General features: G+C 38.7%; 2 protein-coding genes across 7 annotated transcripts in view; one reads left to right on the forward strand and one right to left on the reverse strand.

Annotated features, from left to right (window-relative positions):
• Plexa (plexin A) overlaps positions 1-27944 on the reverse strand; it is a 427193-nt gene that overhangs the window by 257530 nt on the left and 141719 nt on the right. The window lies entirely within an intron of this gene.
• Abl (tyrosine-protein kinase Abl) overlaps positions 6140-27944 on the forward strand; it is a 223155-nt gene continuing 201350 nt past the window's right edge. The window contains exon 1 of the mRNA XM_072004848.1: positions 6140-6143. The gene's annotated coding sequence lies outside the window, so the exon portion shown is untranslated. The remainder of the gene's footprint in view (positions 6144-27944) is intronic.

Consider the following 27944-nt stretch of genomic DNA (forward strand, 5'->3'; position numbering starts at 1 on the left):
TTCGGTAAGCACAGATATTTTGAATATCTGTCGCATCGCATTGAGCCACGCTGTACAGATGAAAAATTAGTTTGGCCATCTTTGTAGACGAAAATTATTTTTCGACGACGGAATAACCATTTCCAGGAATTTAATTAATGATCGTTGGGTCGTTGAGCGCAGCTGGTATTATTCCAAAGCCGTTGCCACAGGAAACGGGGGATAATTTCTACTGTATTGGCTGGCTTGCTGTGCCAGCAGAATATGCCACTTACGAGATGCAATTGTTTTACATTTATCGCTCGATTGATTAATCTCAGCCAACCGAATCGAAAGACTTTATTCTTCGTTGCCTCTTCATTTCCTTCTTCTGCGATGTGGTAACACGAATGGCAATTTGCCAATATTCTACGCATGTTGTACCATCATTTACGAGGTTTAATTACCAAACGCATCCAATCGTTCGTTTAATCAACCGTTCGAACATTTTTCCGATAAAAGTAAGAATTACTTTCAAAGGAATTCATGAGCGTAATTTCAGTTGAATCGACGAATTTATCGAATGGAACATTAGTACATTTTTATTGTATCTAAATTCGTCTACTTATATCGAAGCTTTAATAGCAACAGAAACGTCATAGAAACAAAGATCGATCTAACGATAGTCATACTTTATTTATCAAGGGCACACGCACAACCAAATATATCCCATAATCTCGATACTGTCATAATTCTTTCTATCAGCTATATGTTCTACCAATATGTTCATTCGCGTTTATCTTCAAATCAAGTATTTCTACTCTAATATTAGGTTGTCCGAAAAGTTTCTTTCGTTTTATCAGGAAATAATAAACGCACAACGTATTTCGTTTTATATTATTTTGTTTGTGTTGAGATAAACACCGCAACATTTCACAGACTTGGTTTCACGTTTGTATGAAGGTGCATTGTTGTAAAAAACATGTTTGCAAAAGAAACGCTTTTCAGACAACTTAATACATATAAAATCAAGTAGCAACTTATTTATCTCATTTCTCTGTGAATGTATATCTTTTATCAAAACAGCTTAGATAGGTACGTGTATTTTTCTTTTTTGTATAAATATTCTTTCTTTATAAATATTCCTGTATTCAATATTCTTCGAAATGCACATACTAAAAGTGTATACTTACAAAATGAAAAGTGACCGAACGTGCTACTCAACCCAGTACTGACTTATGCGAGACAATTTTTATTTATTTAATTAGTCAACTACAACAACGACCGTTTATCGACTGCCTCATCGTCAAATGAGGAATTTAATCACTGAAATCGTTGAAAAGAGACAAAAGAGGAATAATTGAACGAAATAACTTGCTAAAGAAATAAAAGCTTCCACCAAATACGAAGAGACGTTTAAAGCAATATTTTTGATAAGGGTTGCACAGGACTCTCATCATTTCAGTATCTTTCATTGTCATCGTGCAGATCGAACAAGAGGGAGTCAACGCGGCGAATTCCAAGTTATCAGGGTTGCATTTATCAGTGTACATACTAGGAGGTATAATTGTTTGGCTGGCTGAGTGTCATTCCGATAGCGGACGGTCAACGAAGTTCGTGATTGCAATGCCGCGGCACTCTCCGCAGATCGAAGGGAAGATTAATTCGCTTTATTGTCAGCGTGCAAATGCGAGCGCGAACAAAAGGGACGATGAGCAAAGCAAATTGCTATGTATTGAATTACCCGGTTCCTTATTATACGGTTGAATTCGTGCGAATCTTTCGGGCGGGCCGACGCACGGGTACATCTTCAATTTACATAGCAATGACTAATTGAAAAATTTATAAACGCCATTTAAATGACAATACAAAGCGACCGGTCGTCATTTTCCTTCGTGACCGACCTATCGTCGAATGGCAACGGGCCATGGGGAGCGCGGTGAATTTTACGGGGTGTGAAATTAAGAATCGAAACTGACAACTATAATTTTATCGTAGCTTCACGCGTGAAATGATTGAGAAGTTGAAACGCTAGACGATATAATTGGAATATCTGTCGCTGGGAAATGTAACATTTCTGGCACAAATTCAATGCTTCCCAATGTTTTTATTTCCCATGCTTGTCCGTAAAGTTTTGCAAGAAGAATGTCACAAATTGCTAATAATATTAGATTATCTGAGAAAGTGATGCACAAGTATATTATTTGGCACTGCCAATGGTGAAAATGACCAATTCACGTTTCATAGAAATTTCATAGATTCTATAGATCCTCCTTGTATTGTGTATTCCTTTTCGACAAATTATCAACGATTCTAATATGAATAAAATACTAATTGTATAAAACATAGCATAAATGTTTCTACCGTGTCTGAACAGTTTTGGTCTCTATGAAATATATTGACACCAACATCATGAAATTTTCTTCGAATTTCGCTACAAACCTTTCGAACAAAACATTCTTATTTCTTTTTCTCGTACGTCGAAGCGGCAATAAACTCGACAAATCCTTTTCAAACCCTAGCCATTATAAAAACCGAAACCCGTCACCCATCGAAACGACTACACATATTCTCGACAGTACATGCAACGCGAGTCTCTCTGAACGCATCTCGAGTTCCCACGACGAAAGCTCGATAATCGAAAACCAATGCAATGGCAAGAGGCATCCGCGCTTTCCCTCAGATTATCACCGGGTTGATCCGAAGGGAGTGATCCCGCGAACAACGAATCTCAATCCGAGCATGTCCCTCCCCCTCTCAAGAATTTTTAAACCCTATTTATCCGGTGCCGCGGATTCGCGACATTTCCCAGCGGATACCTGCCGCTCTTCCTTTCGCGAACCTTCCTCGTAAACCTTCGACCACAATGGCTCGTGTCTCGGTGTGTCTTTTGCTGTTCCGTGGAACGACCCGCGAACGCACGCTGTCTGCCTCGTTCTCTCGCGAGGCTAATGGAGACACCGAAGAAGTCGAGAAGTGTCGGTTGTTGCAGGGTTAGTCGATGCTTCGAGAAATAGGAGAATAGAAGGCACAAAGAGAAGGAAGAATCGTTATTACGTCTCGTTCCGACGAGAACACCTATACACTTCGTTGCTTTTCCGGAAGATGGTTAACGTCTTGCAGCTGCCAATGTTTGTGAAGCTTCCTCCTGCTCGTTTTTTCATCCTTCTGCGAGAGTCTTCGGCTCTGAAGGTAGATTGAAGATCGAATGCCGAGATTTTTTGGGATAGAGGATTTTCCAATAGCAGTTTGCGTTGTTGTAATTGGATTTTGGAATATCGATCCGTAATCCCTCTTTCTTATTTTAAATGGTGTTAAAGCTGTTGCAATCTGATCTTTAAACATCGATTCAACGTTCTTCTCTGAAAAGGACTTAACAAATGTGGAATCTGCTGTTCGTGGCTCTTCATTTTTTATTTGAAAAGCCTTAAAATTGCTGTCATTAGACTTCTGGATGAGGATTCATGATTCTTCCTTCTCATCTTTGAGGGATATTGAAGTCAAGGCGTGATATTGAAACACAAATGTTTTACATTGCTACTTTTTATATTACATTACATACTATTATATATTGTATTAGATTGTCCGGAAAGTGTCTTTCTTTTACAAACACGTCATTTATAACAACGCATCTTTATACAAACATGAAACTTAATCTGTCGAATGTTGTGATCTTTAGTTTGATAGGACAAAATGGATCATACGTAATTCGATAAGATAATGTAAAACGAAAAATATTATGCATCCATTATTTCCTTATAACACGAAAGAAACTTTTCGGACGACCTAATATATAGTTCATCTGTTTCTTATTATTAAGAGACGAATTTTTTAAAAGAATCATGCGATGCAACTCAAGGGGAGTCAAAAAACAAATATAATAAAGTCACATATAGAAGAAAGAGATCGATGTGCAAACGAAACCTAACGTTACTCAACCGTCAATTGTGCACGAATATTAGAGAACTTTCCATTATAATTGACGTAGTCTCTGCCATTTCATCGACCCATAAATGTACTTCTGTGAATTTAACGACGCCGATCGCAGCATGTGTTTATCAGACGATGCGATCGGGACGTGTCCATCAAGTCGAACCGTTGCTAAATGCGATATAAATAACTGAATAACTAACGAATGAAAGAGCCAGAAGATCGCGCAGTTGAAAATTCTCTTATGTACTCTTACGTACATAAAAACACGGTATTATACAACTGTTTCGCGTTCTTTTCATTCGTGCTTCCGAAAGCTCGATCATTAGGCAGATAGGTTAGCACCGGTACCGTCACGAAACCTGGCGTTTCTGGTTCGCGACCGACCACTATAATTGCGCTCTACACTTTCTCGTTACGTCTCCCCGTCCTGTTATCCTATTTTCCAACGCAGACGTTATCTTTTTGGTACCGTTATCCACGTCGGCGTATCGCGCTGTATCGCCAGTCGCTGGAATCCAGGCTACCGGGTGGCTATCCCTCCAGAAGCAGATCTCGTTTCGTTAATAAATCGAAACGAGAACGAGCGAAATACGCTCTGCAGGAAGATAACGCGTTTCACGGTGTGGACAAGTATGGGAAAACCGCACGGAGCTGTATACTTAAGCATCTGCATTTATTTATGCTTTCTAATTTATGAAACAAGTTGTGCGATAAAAATTGTATCTATTAGATGAATGCAAAGCGTAAAGTCACAAGTATAGAATTCGCAAGTTTAAATATGATACTCAGATTGACGAAACAGAATTTCTTCTTTTAACGATTTTGTCCCATGGCTGCGATTATATATATGTGCCGTATGGTATAATAGTATTTATCATAGATTTGTGCTATTACTCCCTTCATTTATCGATCATCATCCAACTCGTCATCTCATATTGGATTTATATTATAATGATCAGTTTTTGTGAAATAATTTCTGCTGCATTTGAAACAAGTTAACCGCTTTCTGACTAAAGAGTAACTTGAGTAGAAAAGCAATAGTGTTATATTATTTATTGAAAATGTATAAAACGATAAAATAAAACTTAATTAGACGCGTATAAACGTTCACCTGAATTAACGTAATATTGTTCAATAATGTTAAGAATGCAGGAGAATTATAAGATCCATCTATAGCGAACATCTGAAAATGTAACTTTTACGCTTGTATTGTACTCCGATTTATCGATTGAACTAAGGATGGCGGTATACGAATGCCATTAATCCGCGAATGGTAATAAAAGTAACGACGACTGACGACTCCACGTGATAGATACTCATCGACCACGTTAGAAGCTAATAAACTTTAAATTAGAAAATACGAGAACAACGTTAACCGTCGTGTATTTGCCAAGGAACTTGCTCGCTTTCCGCGCTAACGAGCCTAATAATTATACACACTTTCTCCGAAGAGGACGGCTGTGTGTTTCTGTCATCCTACGTTCGATTGCATCGTTATCTAGCCCCGGTGTTATCTAATCGTAGCTGCCATTAATACCAACTGAAAACGCCACCGATCGCTATTACTGTCGATCCTCGAAAGAATAAATTATGAAAACCAAGTTCGACCAGATGTTCCACGCTGTCGTCTGTAATTCCTCCCTGGTATAATAACGCGCTACGATGCAATACCTAACAGTACCGTGTGTAGTACACACTCGTGTGAATCGTGCAGGATCGTGACGAAATTTTCATTACGTATACGGTTACTATACTGTCGATCTATAGTTCTTCATCCTTAAACTATCCAACCGAAAATAAGATTAATAGGTTTGATATAGATATATATTGTGTTGGCAACTAAACGGTATTGACAATTAGGTGGTATTGAGAAAATCCGTAATCACTTAGTTGCCAACTCAATAGATAGCACTACGTATAATCTAGTAGGTTGTCCAAAAAGTTTCTTTCGTTTCATAAGGAAATAATAGAGGCATAATGTTTTTTGTTTTATATTAGTTTATCGAATTATGCACGAACATAATAATAGAAATAGAACGAAATAGATCACACCTAATTCAATAAAATTATATAAAACAGAAATTGTTGTTCATTTATTATCACCTTATGAAATGAAAGAAACTTTTCGGACAACCTAATAGTAGTCCAATTTAAAATACCAATGTGTATGTGTGTGTGTTTGTATGTGTATGTTATTCAGTAACTATGAAAAGATAAAGAACACATCAATGTTAAATAACTTCTGCAAATAGGTCGTTACAGACTACGATGAACCAACCGAAATAAAATGCATTACAGAATGCTGTTTGAGCCACGAGCTGCTAAAATTGGAACCAATCTGAATATATATAGGTATATCCGATCTAAAAAAGTTCTTACATAAGTACTTCTACACGTGTACTCGTGACTTTCCAATTAACTTTCAATCCATTTCTATGTTACCATTACAAAGTGTCAAATTGGAAAGGAGGCTTAAAAGGGTAGTATCCCGTTTTCGATTATAGGGTTATCTCTGCAGGGCGTTATCTACGCACCGATATCCTGACGCATTATACTCATTGCTGTACTGCCGTACGCTTCGCTACCACTACTACGTGCCGACGCAGTTGATCTTGAGAGGGGACCGGATTCCCAGGGTGCATTAAACTATCTATCAATCTATCTCGGTACAAGAGACGCGGAGAACACGCGTGTAGCTGCGGCAGCACGTGCATCTGTGCGATCTCTCCCGTAGCTAGCGAGAATAGAGAATGCGCCACGCACGGAAACACATACATACATATATACAGGGTGTTCCAATAATCATGGTACAATCGAAGGGCAGAAACCGGGCAAGTCTAGATTTTCAAAGTTGTGGGAAATCGAATAAAAGTGAATTTTAAGCGCGACTTGTTCGACCAGTCACGCTAATATTTCGGACTCATAAAGGCATTAGCGTGACAACTTATATAAAAAATGATATTTGTTACATTTTTGTAATATTTTGTACACTTCTAGAAACATTTATCTAGGAAATTTCTTTTTCTAAATTTCTTTAAAAAAAAACTTTTTCTAAATTTCAACTTGCTTGGTTGTTGTACCCGAATGCTGGGAATTTTAAACGAAATATTTTGTTTCTTCACATCTTTATTTTTACTTGATCTTCTTTCACGTTAACCAAACAGTTTCGTGGATAAACCATTGATATCCGGCTGGTCATCTCTTGTTGGCACATATATATACTTCCCGAAGGGTATACGATTCTTGTTCGTCAGAAGACGATGTCGAGTCGAAAAGAAGAAAGACACGCGACGAGCAAAATAGGTTTACGAAACACTCGAAACACGTTGGCTGACAGATTAGAGCTACATTATCGCCATCATTAACGCTGTATTTTGGAACAACAGCCGAATAGGTCCTAGACATAGTCGATTCTCATTCCCAAAGATCACGTTGGATAAGTCGAAAAATTGTTACAATCGCATTGGACTTGTCTGAATTAAGCACCAATCAATCGACGATATATAAAAATATATAAAACGTCAACAGATACAATTTTTCTAAATGAGCTTGCCCGAATTTTGCGCCGAGGTCTTCTAATTATTGACGAGATAATTCCATATGAAAAAATAAGTGAAGATTATAAAATAATTCATTTTCCACTTATTTTTATTGATTATTCTCTCCTGTTTGGTTCAGAATCAGTCAAATTCAAGTATACTTGATAAACTTTCATTTCACATGATTTTCTCAAAAACGAAACGCCACATAGAAAATGTTATTTTATATTTCCTGTTTGTTTTTTCACATAGAATTACTACATCAACGATTGTACCATGATTATTGAAACGCTCTGTACAAAGCATGTATACGAGGAAAATCATCGCGGTATAGTTTATACGCCTTCCCGCTGCAGATGCAACCAGACACGCACTAATACACTCGGCTGCACCCGTGTTACTAATACACCCGTACGTGTGCATTCGTACGTGTCATAACGTGTGGGCGATATGCAAAGACCGTACTCTCTCGCGTAAAAGTGAAATCAGCGTTGAACATAACAATTTGATCGGGTCTTGTGAGAATATCGTGGCAACTTCGAACACAATCGAAAGGGTGAAGGTTGTACAGGAGGAAATATCGGAGGATGGTGATTAAGGGGAATTATACCACGCGTTAGATTGCTTAATCGCGATTGTGTCTGGACTAATGCGTCGTCGATAAATTTGTTTAATGGTCGGAGCAAATACAGTTCATTTGAATATCTGTGATCCGATAAGTAAAGACCGTTAATTTTGCATTCCTTCGGTCATTTGTGATCCGATTACATTTTAATTATATTTGACTTAATTTCAGTAAACTATCACGTATGATTTCTTGCTCCGCTATAAATACTTCAGTTTCGCCAGACTTGGTAAAATTGTAAAACCAAAGTGAAACGAAAGCTATTGAGCAAAATCAATAAAAAGGGTATCGAGCAAATCCTCGAAATTCCTTTCAATTACGACAGTACTTACGTTATAACCAAAAATTTAATAACAAAAATCGACGAAGAAATGAAATATTTCGTAGCCATTGTCTGCGTCAAAAATATTTAGAAAATCTTCAGAATCCCCTTCAACGATCACGATATCAAAGAAATCTAAAACCTAATAATACATAGTCATCGCCTAAGCTCGAGTCAGACCCCAATGGAAAACCTTACCCATCCCTTCCTCGTAAGCAGAGTACAAACATTTTTCCGATGGTTTGAATTAAACTCGAGGAGAAAGATCACGTGTTCTCTTATGTAGGATCGCGAGTCTTTGATCATGACACGCACCGTCAATATTGACCACGCGATTATTGGCAATCCTACAAAATATATAACTCGATCCCGTCTCCCTTCTAAGTTGATCAACGCGAACGATGCTTGGTTCATCGTTGATTCCATTACAGACAAGGCTCGAGAGGCTAGGAAAACACAAAGGCACGCTCTAAACTATACACCGATACTTTTGTCAAGGAATGTATGTACGCGAAGCTACCACCCCACCAAACAAGAAAATAGTACTCCAACAAAGGGAGGTCTCCACTCCACCATGGCACAATGCTATCTGTTCGATGTACTTCCGCCCTGTTGCGTTTTCCCGATTCTACCCGAGACTTTTTTTTCCACCCCTCGCCTATCATTCGTTCGTTTCGACTAACCCCTCGCTATGTCTCTTTCCATCGCTCTATCGTAATGTTGGCAACAGTCGCGGCAGGAAGTTTCAGCTACCCCGTTTCGCCACTCGAATCTTCGACAGACCCCTGCGAAGCCTCTGGGCAACATATGTTTTCGCGTACACTGCTGCTCCTCGAGTTTATTGAAAGGACGCGTGTAGCGTGGATGCTAACTAGCTGCCACGGAAAAAGAGGGTTTCAAGAATATTTTCGTACGATAATAGTATCGTGCTTATATAGGTTTCAGGCTAGAAGAGGTTCTATCTAATCTAATCTTTTCACTGCCACATTTCCGACAGTGAAAATATTTTCGGTGTATACCTGGATCGAGGAAGTTTCTGTTATTATGAATACGAATATCGAAGTGCTTTAATATAATTTAGTATAATAGTTAACTATAAGATTGTATATGTACAGTTTTGTGATCAACGATTTGCTCGATATCAAAGGATATATATGCACGTACAAAAAGATTCGCAGAGGAAGGATTGAATGTTTGTAACACGTTAAAAATCACTAGGTTGTACGCTGAATATATATTGAGTATTTTAATATAAAATTATTAATAAATTGTGTACGTTTATGTACAAGAACGTACAGAATGTACAAGATATATGATAAAAGCATATAAAAAGCGCCAAAGAGAAGTTGTTTTTGCCATATTCATGGAACAGGACAAACATTTATTTAGGTCCTATTACTTGAATTGCGTTCATAAAAATACAAACTTCAATACACATGTACAATCTAATTATTACCACGAAGTAGAGTAACTGCAGCTTTGCTATAAAAAGATGATAAAATTGAACGAAAGAAAATCTTTATAATTTAAAAACAAATATCCTTTGAACCCAATATTTGTCACTTTTTATTCGCTTCAACGATATAGTTAGCTATCTCTAAAGCTCTCATAAACTTCCCCAAACACCACGTACCAGTATAATATAGACAGCGAACTGGTTATTTAAGTTGTTGGAAAGAATCTCAACACTTTGTATGAACTTTGCGTACTTCGCATATCTATGTTAAATAGATGCCAGCAAGTAGATAAGCGTAGAAGACGAATTTCAAAGAGACTTCCGCGGCCAATATTTCCTCTTGCGACGAGTTGCCCACGTAACCTCGACTCAAATACCGATTTCCGTGTATCTCTTTCACGAACTTCGTGTCCTTCGCATATCCATGCTAAGTACTCGTAGCTACCTATTGTACAGGTTGCCACAGTACGAACAAGACAAATTTTGAGAAATTTCTCGCGACTAACATTCCGTGGTATAATGTAATACGCTGTTAAGACGAATCAGTTCTTTACATCTCTCTCTCGCTCTCGCTCTCTCTCTCTCTCTCTCTCTCTCTCTCTCTCTCTCTCTCTCTCTCTCTCTCTCTCTCTCTCTCTCTCTCTCTCTCTCTCTCTCTCTCTCTCTCTCTCTCTCTCTCTCTCTCTCTCTCTTTGCATTTATTTCATGTACTCAAGTTGATGTACACAGTTTATTCCGAGTGAGAAATGCCGCAAGATTTTCTGTATCTTCTTTCCACTTGGTAGAACTACTGCTTGAGGTTTCACACTCCATTAGTAACAGGAAACGATGCATTAGCAAGTCGTTGTCATTATTTTAAATACATAACTATATTAATGCATCTTCTACATTTATCTACATAGAATAGTATAAAAGAAAAGAAATAAGCAGTTCGTTCGAGCGTTCGGCAATCACAATCAGTAACGAAGGAAATTAGTCAAAGAAACCGCAATGAGTGTTCACGTGGAAACGATCGAACGTCGTTACACGAGTGTTCGAGCACGATACATGATTGCAATAGATACAGTCAACGATGATTGAAGGAGAGCTGCTGGAAACCTAACACGTTGACTGCCACGGAGATCGTCGATGACTCATGTTTTATTAAATCTTCTACAACGATTAGGTAAAATTAGATAAATTTCATGACCCAAAATATTTTCAACAATGACTTAGATAACATCGACAAAAATTGTGCAAATACAATACGATATCCTGCAAAAGTTAAATGCTATACTATGGTGTAGTATATTTTAATATCCATAGCAGTGTCCTGGGAGCAAAATATACAAAACGCAAAACATGAAATATATAAAATGCAAAAGGTAAAATATATAAAGCTCGCGTGCTAGTGATCGCGTTAACTGCCTTTTCCTTTCACGAACGTCTTGCACATTGACGGTCTGTTTCTTGATTTCTCGAACTGTGAGAGCACGTTCCATGGAACGCTTGTTTCGTAGTAACCGCGGCGAGCAAATAGGTTAATGCAACGACCTCATGCACGCCAATTTTTGCCCCGTGTCTGGTCTACGATCCACCTCCTACGTGTCCCGAGCGAGTCATTAACCCCGTGCTAATTAATTAACCGACCGAGTCTCTTTCTCTTCGTCGTGAAACGTCGTCGCTCTTCTCCTACGACTATCCTTTCCAACCTTTTCCATCTCGTCCATGTCTTTCAGGTTTACCTATCCTCCGCGCGTCTCACGGCTGAACGATATTTTTCCACCGGAGACAAGACAGTGACACGGTGCGGCAGATCCACTGAGTCGCCAGTCACTTCTTTCACAGTTTCTGCATTGTACAGCGAAGTAAAATACAGCGAGGTTGTGTAGTAAATCCTTAGAATCGACATCTACTGACCTGAACGCATTCAGAGATGTATATTGCATTTTAATGTAGAGTCCAACGTAATTTATGTAAATGGACTGTGGCTTATGGTTAGGAAAGATTTGTGAGTACACATGAGAGGAAGATTTCTAAGTCCTAATTTGGAATAGTTTGAATCTCCTCCTGTATCTAATTTTGCTTAAACGAGGAAGTTCAATTCGTTGGAAAAATTCTTGAAGATGGAGAATGTAGTCGATAGAAGAAAGAAATAAATGATAATTAAATAACTGAATATGAAATAACGAAAATTAAAGAGTACATTGAAGGTTTCATTTATTGAATATTTATGGGAGACATAAAGTACACCGCCGCCGGACTCAATATTTCAGTTAGGTTTGATTAAAGTATAAGAATTTCAGATCCTCATTTCGTATGTACTAGACATTGTGATTTCTGTCGTCGTGAAAACTTGATCGCGTAGTCATAGCATCGTAACTGGTGCTGCGATATTAATATCACGAAACCAAGCAAGATTTAGGATACAATGTAATTAAGGCTTGGAGTTAGAAATATAAATAAGACATAAAAATGAACACGAATGGCTGTCAAAACTATTTCAATAGACCTCGTGTATAAAAGTAACGTGGCAAGGTTAAAAGATTTTTCTACGACAAAAGAACGCGATTGAATGACGATTGGCCAAAGAACGTTGGCTAGCCTCGAGCAACTTTTGAAAAACAGGAAAACACGATCGTATCAAGAAAGAACCATCTAACGCAGTAAGGTCAAGAAGCTTTTTTTAACAACAACAAAAAACTCAATCAAAAATGACGCAGAGGCCAGCAAGATTGATTTCATCGCGTAATCTAAATACACCGCAAGGTTATCGGTGGTGGACCAACGTGGAAGCAAAGTTGGAGCCGTTGAAACGCTATTGATTTCGCGCGAGTAAATTCAGCATCCGTGGGATCCTCCGGTGAAACGAGTCGACTCAAACGAGTTCCCCGGCCGCAGAGTTGGACAAAGTGCTAGTTAACTCGAAATTACGGGACCACGCTCGTTTTTCGTAAGCGTAGTTCTCCCGATCAAGCTGCAGGGAGGCAGAGAGGAGAGGCCATGGTGCAGAGAACGTTCCAACTTGCCTGATTGATTATCCCGATTATTTCGACGGTAGAAGCTGATGGTGGGATCAATCGAACCGTTTCCTCGAGCTACGTTTACGGCGAGAGAGTAAATAGGATTATTCGATTCCCTATTTGCGAATCGGTCGACGCCTAGTTCCGTTTCGCGAATTAGTCTATCGGAAGGTTTATGGAGAACGCTACGACACGACGAAGTCGCGAATTATCCGAGCGGATTTATCCTTCGAGACGAGGCCCAAACACCGCAGGATTTGCTCCGTGAATCTTAAGCCTGTTCTCATTAAAATTAAACAGACCATCGTCGTTGAGACCATTGTCTCTCGTCATATAAATCAGACCAAAATATACATAAGCGTAAACTGAACCGTGAACTGAAATAATCGTGTCATGGCTTTGGATGATGCTCAGAATAATGGGAATAACTGAAATACGAATCTCATAAGAAATCATAGTATAACACCATGTTCTTTTACGTCTATTTTGACAAGATTTAGCAGCGACTGGCACAAAATAATAATACGAATGTCAAAGTTGATTAAAATAATAATCCAAATACGTGAAAGAGACGTACGCAAGGAAAGATTGAATTTGAGATTATTATGGTAAAAGGAGGTTGACGAGATTATTATTATAACGTTGAATGTATGGATTCTATATATAGCTTACTGTTTCAAATAAAGTAATAGTTCTTCAAGATTTTGACAATTTTCTAATACTTACGGACGGTGGTGTACAATGTAAAAATTCAAGGACTGCAAGCAGAGTTGATTGAGCAATTTAGAATACGTGGAAATCTTGGATGAAGGGTGGCTGAATGAAGCATGATGCATCATTCGAGCGAATTTAAAATTGATATAGGGAGGAAGAGAATTAATGTGAATGAGGGAGATGACTCGTTGTGTCACGTTGCTAGACACCTAACGCGCGCGGATTCGAGGTGACCTTACGTTCGTAATCCAACAGTCCGTGCGTTGTTACCCACTTGTGCTGCAATTGTGCAAGCGAATCCGACGGATGACATGATTATCCTACGTGAGCCGTGCATATTACGTCAACATAGAAAATGTCGATGAGTAGGTAACAGTGAAACGGAGGAATGCTCGGTGTGAAAATACCGAAACCAGAGGTTACATCTTGTACACGGTGTCTTAGAATCTTCGGAACAATTTTTGCGAAAATGTTGTGTTTTAGGAGCACGAATTGCAGACACCTGTCATTTCGACCTTTGACTTTTTTTAGACATGTTGTTTTTGCAATTGTTAAAAATATGTAGATGTGTCTGATAAACTTGCTGTCGACTTTTACTCAGATAGAAAATTAATCGAGTATGTATATCATTAAGATTAGGAATGTCAGAGTTCCTTCTTTCTGATATCTCTATTAATTATACGTTACACTAAAAATAATTAATATAGTATAATAAGAATTTGGTATTTTAAACAGAACACAGAAAAACACTTATGCTCTGTTGAAAGTAAAGAACTTGCGAACGATTAATACGGATTTCGATGAAAATAATTTCTACTAATGCATTAATGAGCCAACTGGTTTTCTCTGTTAATTTGTTCGATGACCAGCTTGTAACTGCATAGACTGACACGAAGCATGCGCATTAATTAACCCGTGACACAGGCTGATGTAACCCCTTCACGTTCCGAGAAAGATGAACATCTCCTGTCCAATAAAAAATTACCATTTCTTTCTCGTGATCTTTTTTATTATAAATGAAACTGTGCAATTAATTCGCTAAACAAATAGACAGTTTTCAAATAATAACAAGTCAGCTGAAGACTCTTAATACTTCTGATATACATATAGTCTAAAAACTAGAACATCTTCGTCGAAAAAATTTCGCGAATTCTCGAAAAGAGAACATCCTATTCCAGACTGTTTGGCCGTCATTAACGTATCCCAGAGTTAGCCTCTAATTACAGCAACGCGTAGAAACGGTAATGGAGAATGTCAAAGATAATTGCCTCTAGAAACGCAGATAGAGAGCCAAAATTCAGGTTTGCTAAAAACGCTCTGAAAACGCCACGAGGAATAACTGAAACCGTCAGGTGAGTACTTAATAAGCACCCGGCTGCTCGTCGGCTGGGAAACTGCGAAATTAAAAGCGCGACAATTATCAGTCACCGTCGACATTTATGCACACACCGCGCTAGAATATAAAACGTTTTACACGAGTATCGTGACGCGTCTCAGTAATAACGCAATTACGCATCGTTCATAAGTGTCAGGATATTTTTTGATCGAATTGTACTAACAATACATGTGTAAACGATACAACGTTGCACACGTACGTCTTATCGTTAATGGCCTGAAAGCCCAGGCACAGATTGGCAATTTTTTAGCTGGACTCGCATTGATGATTCAGATGCAGATGATGCAGTTCAACGATGTTTTAAGTAATCTCTCTTCACAATTCTGAAAAGTGAGATTATCGAGCATTTTGGTGCAGCACATGATTTACATTTTACATTTTACAGCACACAAGTGCTGCTTACGTGCTTTCAACAGCTTTGACAAACGTTTTCTTCTTACGTTGACGAATATCGTGTCAACATTTTGTGTACACGATCCGCGACACATTTATTGCGCAAGTTTTGTATCGAATCTTCGTGGAATATTTAGTCTTGGAGCCGAGAGTGCATCGTTTCGTTAGAATGGCATCCGGGCAAGAGGGAAACACGCAGCAATTTACGATGTAGTAATTGAAAGAGCTATTGCGCGAACGCGATCTCGTGGTGACGGGCAGCAAGGTCGAATCGATCGCTCGTTTGTTGCAAGCAGATCCGCATTTTACGAAATCTCTCGCAACTGGTACAGGTGGCAACAATACAGCACCTTTGGAAGAATCAATTGAACATTGTTAAAGTAACTGGGGACACGCAAATGTTGCGACAAATGATGGAGATGATGCGCGCGATGCATAGCGAACAAGAGCTTGCAGCGAGTTTGCTGCGTGATCGGAAATTGCGGTACACACCACCTTCCAAGAATACAACCAGACACGCATTTGTTGAGTTTGGTAGAAAATATTCGCCAATGGCCTGGTTAGTTTAATTTTCAAAGCGACCGCGGAAAATGAGCCGAATATTTTTCTCCCTACGTGATAATACGTGAATTTCATTGAAGTGTACGAATTAATGACGAGTTAATTATCGAAGGCAACACTTACTATTCCCTTCTCATGAAATTAAATTACACGTATACACTGCAATTCGAGTCATCTATTAAAAAACTTAACACTAATATAGCTTATTATTTTTTACGTATACTATAATGTATATTGGTTGTCCGAAAAGTGTCTTCTTTTTACAGACACGCCTTTTACAACGACGCATGTTTATACAAATAAGAAACCTAATCTGTCAAACGCTGTGATCTTTATCTTGATAGAAGAAAATGCATCATACGTAATTCGATAAAATAATATAAAACGGAAAATGTTGTGCATCCATTACTTCCTTATAAAACGAAAGAAACTTTTTGGACGACCTAATATTTATAGTTTTTAATACTGAAAGATGATTTTCTATAAATTTTCGTAAAATAACGGAATTGTAGCCGTCTTATGCTTCAAGCGCTTCGAAGATAAAACGCTTGCAGCCATTCTAGTTATATATTATCGAATTACGATACGATCTCGCTTAATGAACTACTGTTTCCTCTTCAGTGTGCCAGCAAATAAATAATAAATTTGAAGTATCACGAAGGTATCGTTAAGGCCTGGAGTACTGGGCAAAGCAGGATAGACGACGGCTATGGTCGTTTCCTTTTCGTCTTTTTCTTTTTTCTTCTTTTTTTACGACAACACAATATAGCAATTGACTGATATAAAATAACGTGACAAACTTCGAAACGTTGTCCAGTTTCGTCACACACATATGTGTGTTTCTACACAAAACCACAATTCAACGAGGTGTCCACGAATGTATTGAAAAATCATTGTAGTTTTTTAATTTATTCGTAGTTCTGTATGTAAAATCCTATCAAAAAGAAGCAAATAAGTCTGGATATTTCTGCGTAGCTGGCGAGAATTGAAACGTAATCGCTGCGAGCTCCACCAAATATAATCAACATATTTCGACGAGGTAGGGTGGAAAAAAAATAATTCCCCCATGCGGGTGGTGGGATAGAGCACGTTGTACGGTAGCATCCCTCTCGCGATTCGTATTATTCTCGCACAACCCCAATTTTCTTGCCGATGCACCCTCGCGTAGGGTGGCCACAGATTTTCAATCTGCATTTCTCTTCCGCTGATCGTGCTGCCTCTCTCCTTGGCTTCTATCTACCCTCTGTTCTTTCTGCACCCGCGAATTCTGGCATACGGTGATACGAAGAGAGCACAAATGCGTTACGAAGTGGAGAGAAAAAGAAAGTCGGTCGAAAAATACAAAGACGTTCATCACAGAGGCTCGTGCAGTTCGAAAGGGTTGCGTTTTGCTGATTGTAGATTCGAAAGAGAAGAGAGACGGTGATGTAAAATCGGTCTGGAGATTTTCAATGACAAAAGTATCACAAACTGTGAATTGTTTATGTATATGTGAACATTCATGAAAGTTTGGAAATTCAGATTTTTGTGAATACGATTAAAGAAATGGAATCTACACGAAGATTTGCTTCATCCTCTATGTATTATAGTGAATATTTTAGTTTGTATATTTTGTGTATTGTTGTACGTTACGTATACTCTACACATTTTTGCATATTACCGTTACTGTTTCGTAACTGTTTCTCTCTACCTTCCACAAAAGTACGCGTCTTAATGAAAGACTTTCGTAATTTTAAATTCAAAAGACTCCTATACAATGGGTACAATTCCGGGTAACGGTGGCAACGATAAGTGCGTCCATTTAACCCTCGAATTTACAACTTCGCCATGTTGCTTCCGCTAACTGTAACAAAATCGTGTTCCCGGTATTTTATCCCGTTTTTTTGCTCGATTTCAACGCGCAGGATATGAACAGCGGATAAAAGGTTGCAGGGACAGCAAATAAATTTCTGAGCGCAGACACGAGGAACAGGTTTAAAAGTGTATTACCGAATCTAATTCCGTTCCAAATTAAATTAGCTGGCGCGTACCGCGAGAAAATCAGCCGTGAACGCTTCTCTCCTCGTTCGACCGGATGTTTCGTGGCCCTACGTTCTCCGTCCCGGTTTCTCTAAATAAATTTAATACGCATATTCAACGACACTGCTGCACGAAACTATTCCCAAGCCAATTGTTGTTCCCTTGGTTCGTACTAGCCGCCTTCCACACGGAAACAAGACGGCACGATTAGCTTCGAATTCCTAGAAATAAAGCGAGAGATACCTACTCTACCGTTTACCTAAAACGATATCATTTAAGCTTTATTCCTCTGGGCTTCCTCCTGCGTTCGAACCGATAGAAACAAAGTCAATTTACCTGGCAGATTCGGCCTGAAACATCGCTTTTATCGAGAATCTCGATTTATATGCAATTAAACCATCCGGAAGAGATAAAAGAGGGAAAGGTTGGAAATAAAGCAACACACATAGTCAAAATGCATACACAACCAACATGCATACGTACACATAAGGATAAATGGAAATGCTACGAAATCTAGGTCTCGACCGCGAAATCATCGCGAGAGTCGATTCGTTCGATTGTGCGGCATCCGCGCGGAACGTTTCAATTTCGCGTGCATCGGCTGTATCGTGGTGTTGATTTTATGCTCGATATCTCGTTCAGCCTGCTCGAAGATAACCTTTATCCGAGCAATTAGATCTCTCCGATGGGTCCATTAACTGGCCATGTTTCTCTGGCTGGTAACAGTTCGAACCGACCGACATTAATTCGCCAAGAGTCTCTGATCCGACCCGCTGACGTAATAGCTGAACCTCGCAGCGTATCTACGCGTAGCGCCTCTGTCTTATCGCGCATTTGCATATTTACTCCGACGCGACAGACGATCGTTCACCATGGCGGACATTAAGTGCCACATCACAGGCTGCCCAACAATTTTCTCACTACCGATCTCGATAGTTTGGATCTCCGAGACGTTCGTAAACGGTCGAGACGACGTTTGAGTTTGCGTTCGTTCAACGCTGCACCACCCAGCTCGTATATCCGTAGATAATCCCGCGATTCACAGTGGCTCGCCGAAATATTACAACTATCATAGAAAATGTTTATGAATACGTTGCGTGTGTAATACAAAATTTTTTTAATTTTATTCTTACTGAAATGAGATGGGACTATCGTGATGGTATTGGTAAAGAAAATCAATCGGACAACATCGACCGCTCTAAGGTTTTCTGTTATATCTTGGACTGGAATAGGTCAAAATGCAAATTTAAAAAATAAGCTTGCAATATAAATGGAAGTTAATAAAAGGAGGGCAATTGATAATTCCCAAGATTAGAGATGTTGTGATTTTTGTTGAGATTTGTTAAAAACGAAAAATTGTCGGCCCTGTACTGACCAATTATTTAATTAGTTGATTTTAAGTAGACACAAAGTGTCTGAAATTATGTGAGGGATATTTGTCTCTAGACATCAAATTAACAAAATTGACAAGATTATTTCTAATGCGAAATTTAAGAAATGTCGACAAAAATATTTGAAGTTTATTTTTCAAGTTATCATCATCCTTTGTACAGATGTTGCGAAACGTTGCAAAAATGTCTCAGACATACACTTATTATTAACAAATTAATATACGGTATGGATATGATTATAAACATATAATTAATGTTAAATATAGTCTCAATAAATATTATGACTTAATAATGCAATCAAATAACCAACCGTTAGAATAATTTATTGATCCCTGGAAAATGTACATTTCCAATAACTATCTCGTAATTTCTACACACATTTTCAATTTCGTTTCAAATCTAACCGATTTAGTCGCGACAATCGCGTCTCGTTATAATGCCACGAAAATTTCAAAATGTTTTACACAACACACGCAATAAATTCGTTAGAAGTTCCTGCAAGTATTCGAATACTTTCATAAATCATTGCAGTTCACAGATCCAACGGTGAATTTTCTAAAATCCAGCAACGAAACACGAACGAACAGCTACCCTAGAAAATGGTAACCAGGGGATAATAAAATTTGAACGAGCAACGCGGGGCGAAAACTGACTGGCGCCCGCACGTTGTTGCATCGGCCACCGTATTTTATACTCGTGCACAAGCACGGGACTTTCGCACAGGAATAAATATTTCAAGAAAGTACAAAGCGTATAAAGCATGAAATACGGCTAGTCTCGTCCGCGGCTATCTCTCTTCTCCCCCCGTGGCATTTTTCTACGACGATACTCCGTAATATTTCAATCTGGCGGCGCTAAGAGTCGCGAGGTCGCGATTCGCGCCATTTCCATGCCGGCCAAGCCTTCGTTTTATGCGCCCGGTGAAGTTCGATTAAAGTTTGTCCGATAGATTTCGCGCGACGACTGCGATCCGCGCCGATAAGAACCTTGAGAAGGCGAAAGATCGACCACAGTCGCCTTCAACTTTGTTTCTCTCGCACCATATTGTCCACCGAACTAAACCAAAGCGTTTCTTTCGTTCCAACTCTTCTCGACACATGCGGCGCGATAAAATTTCGCCACCTGACACACGCTGATTAAACGATTTAAAGATTACGAGGAAATCCTCACGGAGGAGAAGGAGGACTATCTTACTTTGGTTACTTTCTACGTTGGAATCTAACTTTTTCCGATGGTAAATTTTTAACAGGAATTTCCCAGCCAAGAATATCGGATAAGCTTCTGAATAATTCGTTCGATAAGAAGACGTTTTAAAACGCGCTGTTTCTTTTCTTTTTGGCGATTGATAATTCGCGGTTTAAGGGAAGCAATATTCTCCGAGCTTATCGGAGACACATAAATTCCTAGACGAAGGTGGGAAGGACGTTTAAAGGTTTAGGAACCAGCCGCGAATTTCAGCCATCCGGAAAGCGCGGAGACTTTAAGGCGGAAAGAGATAGGCGGAAACTGAAGACGAGATTCCGACGGTGGCGTCTGGAGGACGATCGAGGGGACGAAGATGAGAATAAATCAACTTTCTAAAATAGAAATTCCACTCTCCTGGTACTGTTTTCCCTCGACGTATCTACGGCCGATCGAACCTGTCCTTTTTTTAGCGATCGTTTATGCTTTTCTGATCCATCGATTTCAGGATTTCGTTAGATCGTTTTACTAGATTGATGCGAATGTACCATCGATTTTTCATCGTATAAAAAGAAACAGCTTCAAGCGGATCATATTTTGCAATTTACAATAAAATTATTTTATCAGAATAATATCCTGCGTTTATGAAACACTCGGCTCTATCCAATCGATCAATTACGTTCAATTTCAAACAAATGTGAATAATGTAAACGCAACTACTTGAAGTTTTTTCTTGAAATGAAATAGAAGAATTGACAACATACTAAATTTCAAAACTGTTTTCCTATAGAAATAGAAAATTTTACTTGTGTTCCCACACTTACATAACCCACGTATCAAATACTATTAATCTTCTCTTAAATACGCAACAAATTGAACTATTCAAACGCAGATACAAATCCCGGAGATCGAATTTAAAAGTATCGAAGCTTAGGCGACCCAAGCAACCCTAACTCTACTATATCACGGAAATCGCGTGATGCACTTGCACAACGATAGCTCGCAGTTAGAATCGAGCAAAGTATCAAGCGAAATTCCTCGTTACAGTAACTCTTTTCCCGCGGTGCACCTCTTCAGGGAGACTCGTTAATTCCACGTTCTTGCTCCACCACTAAATATCCTGTTGGCGCGTAATAACAGTCCGCGTAAGGTCTGGTGCATGACTTAGCGAGCGGGTGGAACGAGTCTGGGGGCTAATCTCGGTCGATTAGAGGAAGAGAGAATCTGCCGGAACGGATGTGAAAATTCCGTACGATCCGGTGGACGTTCGTAAATCAATCGACCGTTTACTTTTTGCTCGCGAACCCTTAAGCCTCTGGTCCATAGACCACCCTGCTGCAACTCTCCCCCGAATCGCCACGTGAAAGCCTGGCCGACTTCTATAAATAAGGATTTAGCGAAAATTCTCCCACTCCACACATACAGTCGCGCCTGCAAATACACACACAGAATATGTATAAGGAAGCTTGGAGAGCACAAGGCCAATTAGAGCCGCGCTCGTAGGAAAATATGGGCTTATTATGAGGGTCGATCGATCGATCTCTATCGGAGAGAGAAGCACGTTATCACGGAGGGATGAGCCTGGTCCACTCGACTCACACGTTTTCAGCGCGGACGAGCGAATTCGATAATAGCAGGGTATTATTTACTTGGTCTTCTGTCCGTGTTGCTCTAACGAACAAGCTTAATCGTTTTAAAATATGTAACATGTGGGTTTGTAATTGGAGAAGAAGTTGGTTTCGTATTTGTAGCTGTGAAGATTTTAGGATATCTACAAGCTAGTAATCTTCTACTGGTAATTAATCGCTTAACGTAAAATTTTTTTTCGACTTGACCGCTTCAAACTGTTTTATTTTTAGTGAAATTTTTTCTTCAGAAATTCACAGAAAATGATATATTTTTAAGAGCTTTATATTTTCCAAGACTGACAGATCGTTTCCAACTATAGCGTATCAAAATACTGTTCTTTAGGAATAAAATAACGTCAACGTCGGAAAATGGCCAAACACCTACCTTAGTATTGAAACAAATTTGTTTAAGAAGAAGGAGTATTTCGAGCAACGAAGAATTCACCGATAGGATGAAATCTCCGATCTCAACTATCGCATCCATCGAGGTAAGCGCCTCGATCGACAGGTGAATTTCCTGACCGAAGAAAGCGAAAACGGACGAGGAAATCAGTCGTCGTTCGATTTGCGATAAGAGAAATTCGCGAGAACTTGGTCAGACAATCGCCTTTTGTGCGTTCTTCGGCTATGGACAACGATTGCATCGTTACATCGAGGAGCGTGGAAAAGACGAGAGATGAAAGATAGACGCTCGTCTATGAAAACAGAACGAGGAGTATGAAGAAGGCGATGCCAACAGGCAGCGTTTTCCCAAGGGCAAGAGAAAGCTGTTCCCCTGCTAACAGTAACCCAGTTAGAGCGTGCGGTTGTCCGTGCGTATCTCGACCGTGTATCTCTTGTGAAGCGAGCACTCGACCGGAAGTCGCTGCTGCCACCCAGCCCCCCACCCCCCTCTACGACGCGTTGTCCTTCGCAAAGGAACTCAAAGTCGCTGCAAGAGGACGCAAGACAAGAGAGAAGAGGAGCGCAAGGGCATCGTGCCAACGTGAAGAAGATTATTGGTTGGCAAGAAGATGAGAGCCTCGTTATTCCGGTGCATACTGCGTGCTGGGAAAATGACAAAACACCTTTTATTTTTATCATTATAGATTTTGAGCAAATTGAATATTCGGGACAGATGGAGGGTGACTTGAATTTATTTTGGAACATGTAGTCAATGAAACTACATACATAATATAGTTTCGTTAAATTTGATTAGGTTTTCGTTCATACTTCAAGATCACCTCATCGATCAGCTTCTATTTTTCCTTTCTTTTTTTTTTTTTTTTTTTTTTCTAGTATCTGCATAGTCGAATACACGTATCTGAATTTGAACATTCGATTTCGAAACTGGAAATTTGAACCTGGAAATTTGCACATTTAAAGTTGAGTTTGTACATTTGAAGTTGATCCTAGGAATCTGAATTTGAATTTGTATATTTATATCCGAATCTGAATGCGAGAATTTATATTCGAAACTGTACATATACATATGAATTTGAATTTAAATATCAGAATTTGAGTCGGAGGATTCGAATTTGAATTTGTAGATCTAAATTCGAATGTGAATTTAAAAGCTCGAAAAACGCAAAGTTCCGATATAAATTTAACAATTTAAAGTTGAATTTGAATTTGAATTGAGAATTGAAGTTTGAACGTGAACCTGCAGCGCAAAAAACAGCGAAACTCACCGAAGAAAAATATCGTCCTCTCTCATCCATAAATTTACTTCAACATGGACAAAGCGTTGTTTTCCGGCAACAGCAAAAGAGAGGAAAGAAAAACAGGAATTAAATAATCTATTCAGACGAAGATATCAGGTGTTCTAGCTCTAGCTTGCATTTGCATATATTATTCGAACGAGAGCCGGTGGATTCAAAACTTCGAGAGGAACGGATTAAAAACACTGAAACACAGGGACCGTTAATTCTCGGAGCCTCGGTCGTGATTCGACGCGAAACGAAATAGAACCGCGATGGTTGTCCTTCGAGGGGCGCAGCTTTTTCGATAAAAGCCTAAGCTTAGTCGCGAGCTTAATGGATTTGCATTTGTATAAGCCCGGACGTGGTGGTTTGATCGTCGAGGCGCGAGGTGTCGAACGAAAAACTGGACGTCCAGGATTCCGACGAACCGAACCGTGAATTTTACCCCCACGCTGCCATAATCCGACGACAGGGGTGAAAGGAACGATTGCCACTGAATTATTATTTTTGGCCAACGAAAGGTACCGGGAAAAGTATAAAATCCATAGGGGACAGAATGCGTCGTCGCGTGACTAAAATAAAATTGGGGCTTCATAGACAATCTCTGGATTTGAAGTTTTCGAAAAGTATTATCAAAAATTGAAATACAACAAACGTATAAATTGCTAGTGGAGGCTATACATTTAACTTTTTATATTAACTTTCATATATTTAACACTAGAACCACCGATAGTTAACACGAAGCTTTCTATTTCTACCAAAACCAGTCAAAGTGATTGATCTTTAACAAATACGTAATAATAGAATATTTTTATATTTATTAATTTATTACTTTCTTACGAAAGGAATTCCATGTTATGTAGTACATTTTTGGTATTATTAATCCATCTGGAGTCCCTAAATGAGGGTTGACATATTTATAAAATTGTAGAACCAGTCGTTTTCACTAGTGTGGTGTTTCTAGTGTTAGCATCTAGCGATCTAGTGATCGACCCGGAATTTTCCTGATAACTGATATCATCATATCGAATGATACGTAGTAAAAATTTTGAAAACGTGTAGGAAATTGTACAAAACGAGGAAACTGGTTAATCGGGGTTCGATAAACAGATTGCAGGATCCTTTTACACTTTGACAAATACCATTCATTTTGACTGGTATTGGTATAAGTAGAATGATACAAAATAATTTGGAGTTTGAATACATAAAAAACAAAATAAAATCCATTATATTATTCTTTTAGTTATCGTTGCGAAGGTCATTACATCATTGTGGGAAAAAATATAACATGAAGTAGGAATTTAAAAATAAAATTGTAGAACCTGTCGATTTTACTGGTGTGGTGGTTCTAATGTTAACTTGTTATTACGTTCTATATTAGGCTACTAATATATCGCATATTATTTGTTAGAATCCCCGAAGGTTCAATTAAAAGAGATAGCAATTGACAGAAAAAGATTGTCATTGTGCGCATCTTGTATATTAAGCATCATTGTGTATCAGTTGCGTCAACGTTTAGATGTTCGTTCTGACGTTCTCAATATAATTAAAGCGTGTACTAGTCAATTTGAATCTATTAATATTATCTGTTATAAGGACAATCCTAGACATTGCCCTCTGGGCGACCAAACATGATTATTAAATCAAAAACTAATTACTGGGTAACGGGTGTTCGTGCATTTATAGAAAATTTGCAAAGCGTGCAAAATACAGATGAATGTACAAAATATTCAAAATATAGTATTCTATTAGAATTTAATGAATGAAACAAATCTTTGTATAGATTCCACTTCATATTATTTCGTTTTTATAAGAATAGAAATTTGCCTAAACATCCGCAGACCACGGATAATTTCTAAACGTTACTAGACTGAATTTTGCCAAAAATAAAAAAAGATAATAATAGAAATATTTCATATATAAAAACCTCCAGTTATAACCCTGTTAGTTGCTGTATATCAGTTTCCTCTTATCGCTTACCTGAAAGCAAAATAAAAAGAACGTATTAATTAAGTATTCTTAGGAATCATAATTATCGTATGTATATCGTATATATAGAGTGTCTCCGAAATCATCGTACAAATGGTCAACTTCTGCTCGTCTTAATAATAATTTAATTAGGCGAGCAGAGCTACGACATGCAGCAACACGGTCAACATCTTACGTGAATGAAATAATTTTTTTGTTAAAGTTTTTGAAACTATGGAATCTATGGAAATAGTATAACAGTAATGATAATAAACGCGAGCAGAAAAATCGAATACCTCGAAACTTCCAAATGGTACACCTTACAATCGGCCAGCAATCGGATCCTCCAACAGATTTTTCTCAAAAACGAAGCCTTAAAAGAGAAAATGTTATTCTTTCTTTCCGACATATTTTTCCGCATACAATCCACCGTCCGATCACGTGTACCCGGATTTCAGAGACACCCTGTCTATCTTACTTACAACAACGAACACGACCCACAATAAACGAACAAATAAAGCCTCATACATATCAAATATCCACAAACCTGTCTCCATACTTCATACTACCATTAAATCACCGTTAACCATGACTCGTAACCGAAAACGTAACCAAAGGGCAAGAAGATGGACAAGATAAGACTTAAGACAAACGGCCTAACGGATCGATCGGTATACTTGCACTGGAACCGATAGGACACGGAGGCGGCAAACTTTATGACAGATGATTGGCTGGAAGCAACGCGCAGGGAGCCAGTATTCTTTCGGTACAGCAATAAATAATGGCCATCGGATAATACCTCTTTGGTCCGATGGAAGACAGGCAGAAGGTAGGTTGGAAGGTGGAGAGGAACAGTGAAATCGGCAGAGATGCCGGATATTGGTTCCGTTCGCTGCTCAGAGGCGACACTGAATAATTTCGCTGTTTATCCATGGCACCGATATGCCAATTTATCGCAGGAACGTGGTTTATCGATTTCACGAGGCGCTCTCGACGTTACACAACGCTTTTCTCATTTTATTTCGCGCACGAATAACAAAGTGCCTGCGAATAAAATACACGGAGCGCATAAACAATCGTGGATTCGACGTCGGCGGCCTAGGGAATTCAATTACTTTAAAACCGCGAAACCGAGCCGCGGCGAAAGTCGACAACGTGTTAGTTAGTTGCCGTTCACCACAGCACCCCGACCCCCCGCGAGTGTTTTAATCGAGAATCTTGGTAACGTTTGATTTTATAACGCAATTTTTCATATTCATTCGAAATCTGAAATTTTAATTTTATGTAATAATTTGTAACATATATTTGGTCGCTCAAACTTGGCCAACTGAATTTTCTCACGTTGCTCATGCGATTAAATTTAACGGCGAAACAGCGCGTTTCCTTGTATCCTATGGTGATATGGTAAATCAGATTTTTGGTACTTTATTGGGAATTTTCAACTTCTGTGTACTGTCAATCAATGCTATATTGCTGAACCTGTTTGTTTATTTAGGATTGAAATTACGGCTACGTCTGCTATCGAATGTTTTGCGAATGTCCAGTATTATATTATTTATTATAGTAGTATATATTATGTGTATATATACCGGTATTATATAAATTCATATTTTTATGAACACAAGTGAATAAATAGCACATATATATATAAAAATTGATAAGCTGATAAGCAATGTAATATGAACTTTAATTTAGATGTTTTATATATTTATCTAAATATCTCATTCATCGTTTTTTATAACATTTGACAGCTGTATTTTAAAAGGTTTATATCATTCACATCAATTGTTGTCGTATGAAACAACCACACGTAATTTCCTAACAATCTCCAGACGATTACCACTATCCAAAAGAATTAACTTCATAAGGGAAAGACATGTCCCTGGACAAATTGTGAAGTACAAATTAAATAAATGAAAAAAAAAAGAACAAGCGAAAGAACCGGATAGATGCAGCACGCAATCAGAGTTAACCACCATAGGCTCGTACGTACGAGCGGTAAACCGCGCGCGCTACTTCCGTTCGTCTTCGTTCATCGGTTCGTGCCACGATAAAGTTTTTTAATAATGTGATTCTGTGAAACGAGACCGGCGAACGTAATCACGCCTCAAAGCATTCATCGAGATTCGCGAGAAACCAGCTGATCCACCTTTACTCGCGTATTCGCCGCCCCCT

The sequence above is a fragment of the Bombus fervidus genome, chromosome 6, assembly GCF_041682495.2.
Source record: "Bombus fervidus isolate BK054 chromosome 6, iyBomFerv1, whole genome shotgun sequence".
NCBI classification, from domain to species: Eukaryota; Metazoa; Arthropoda; class Insecta; order Hymenoptera; family Apidae; genus Bombus; species Bombus fervidus.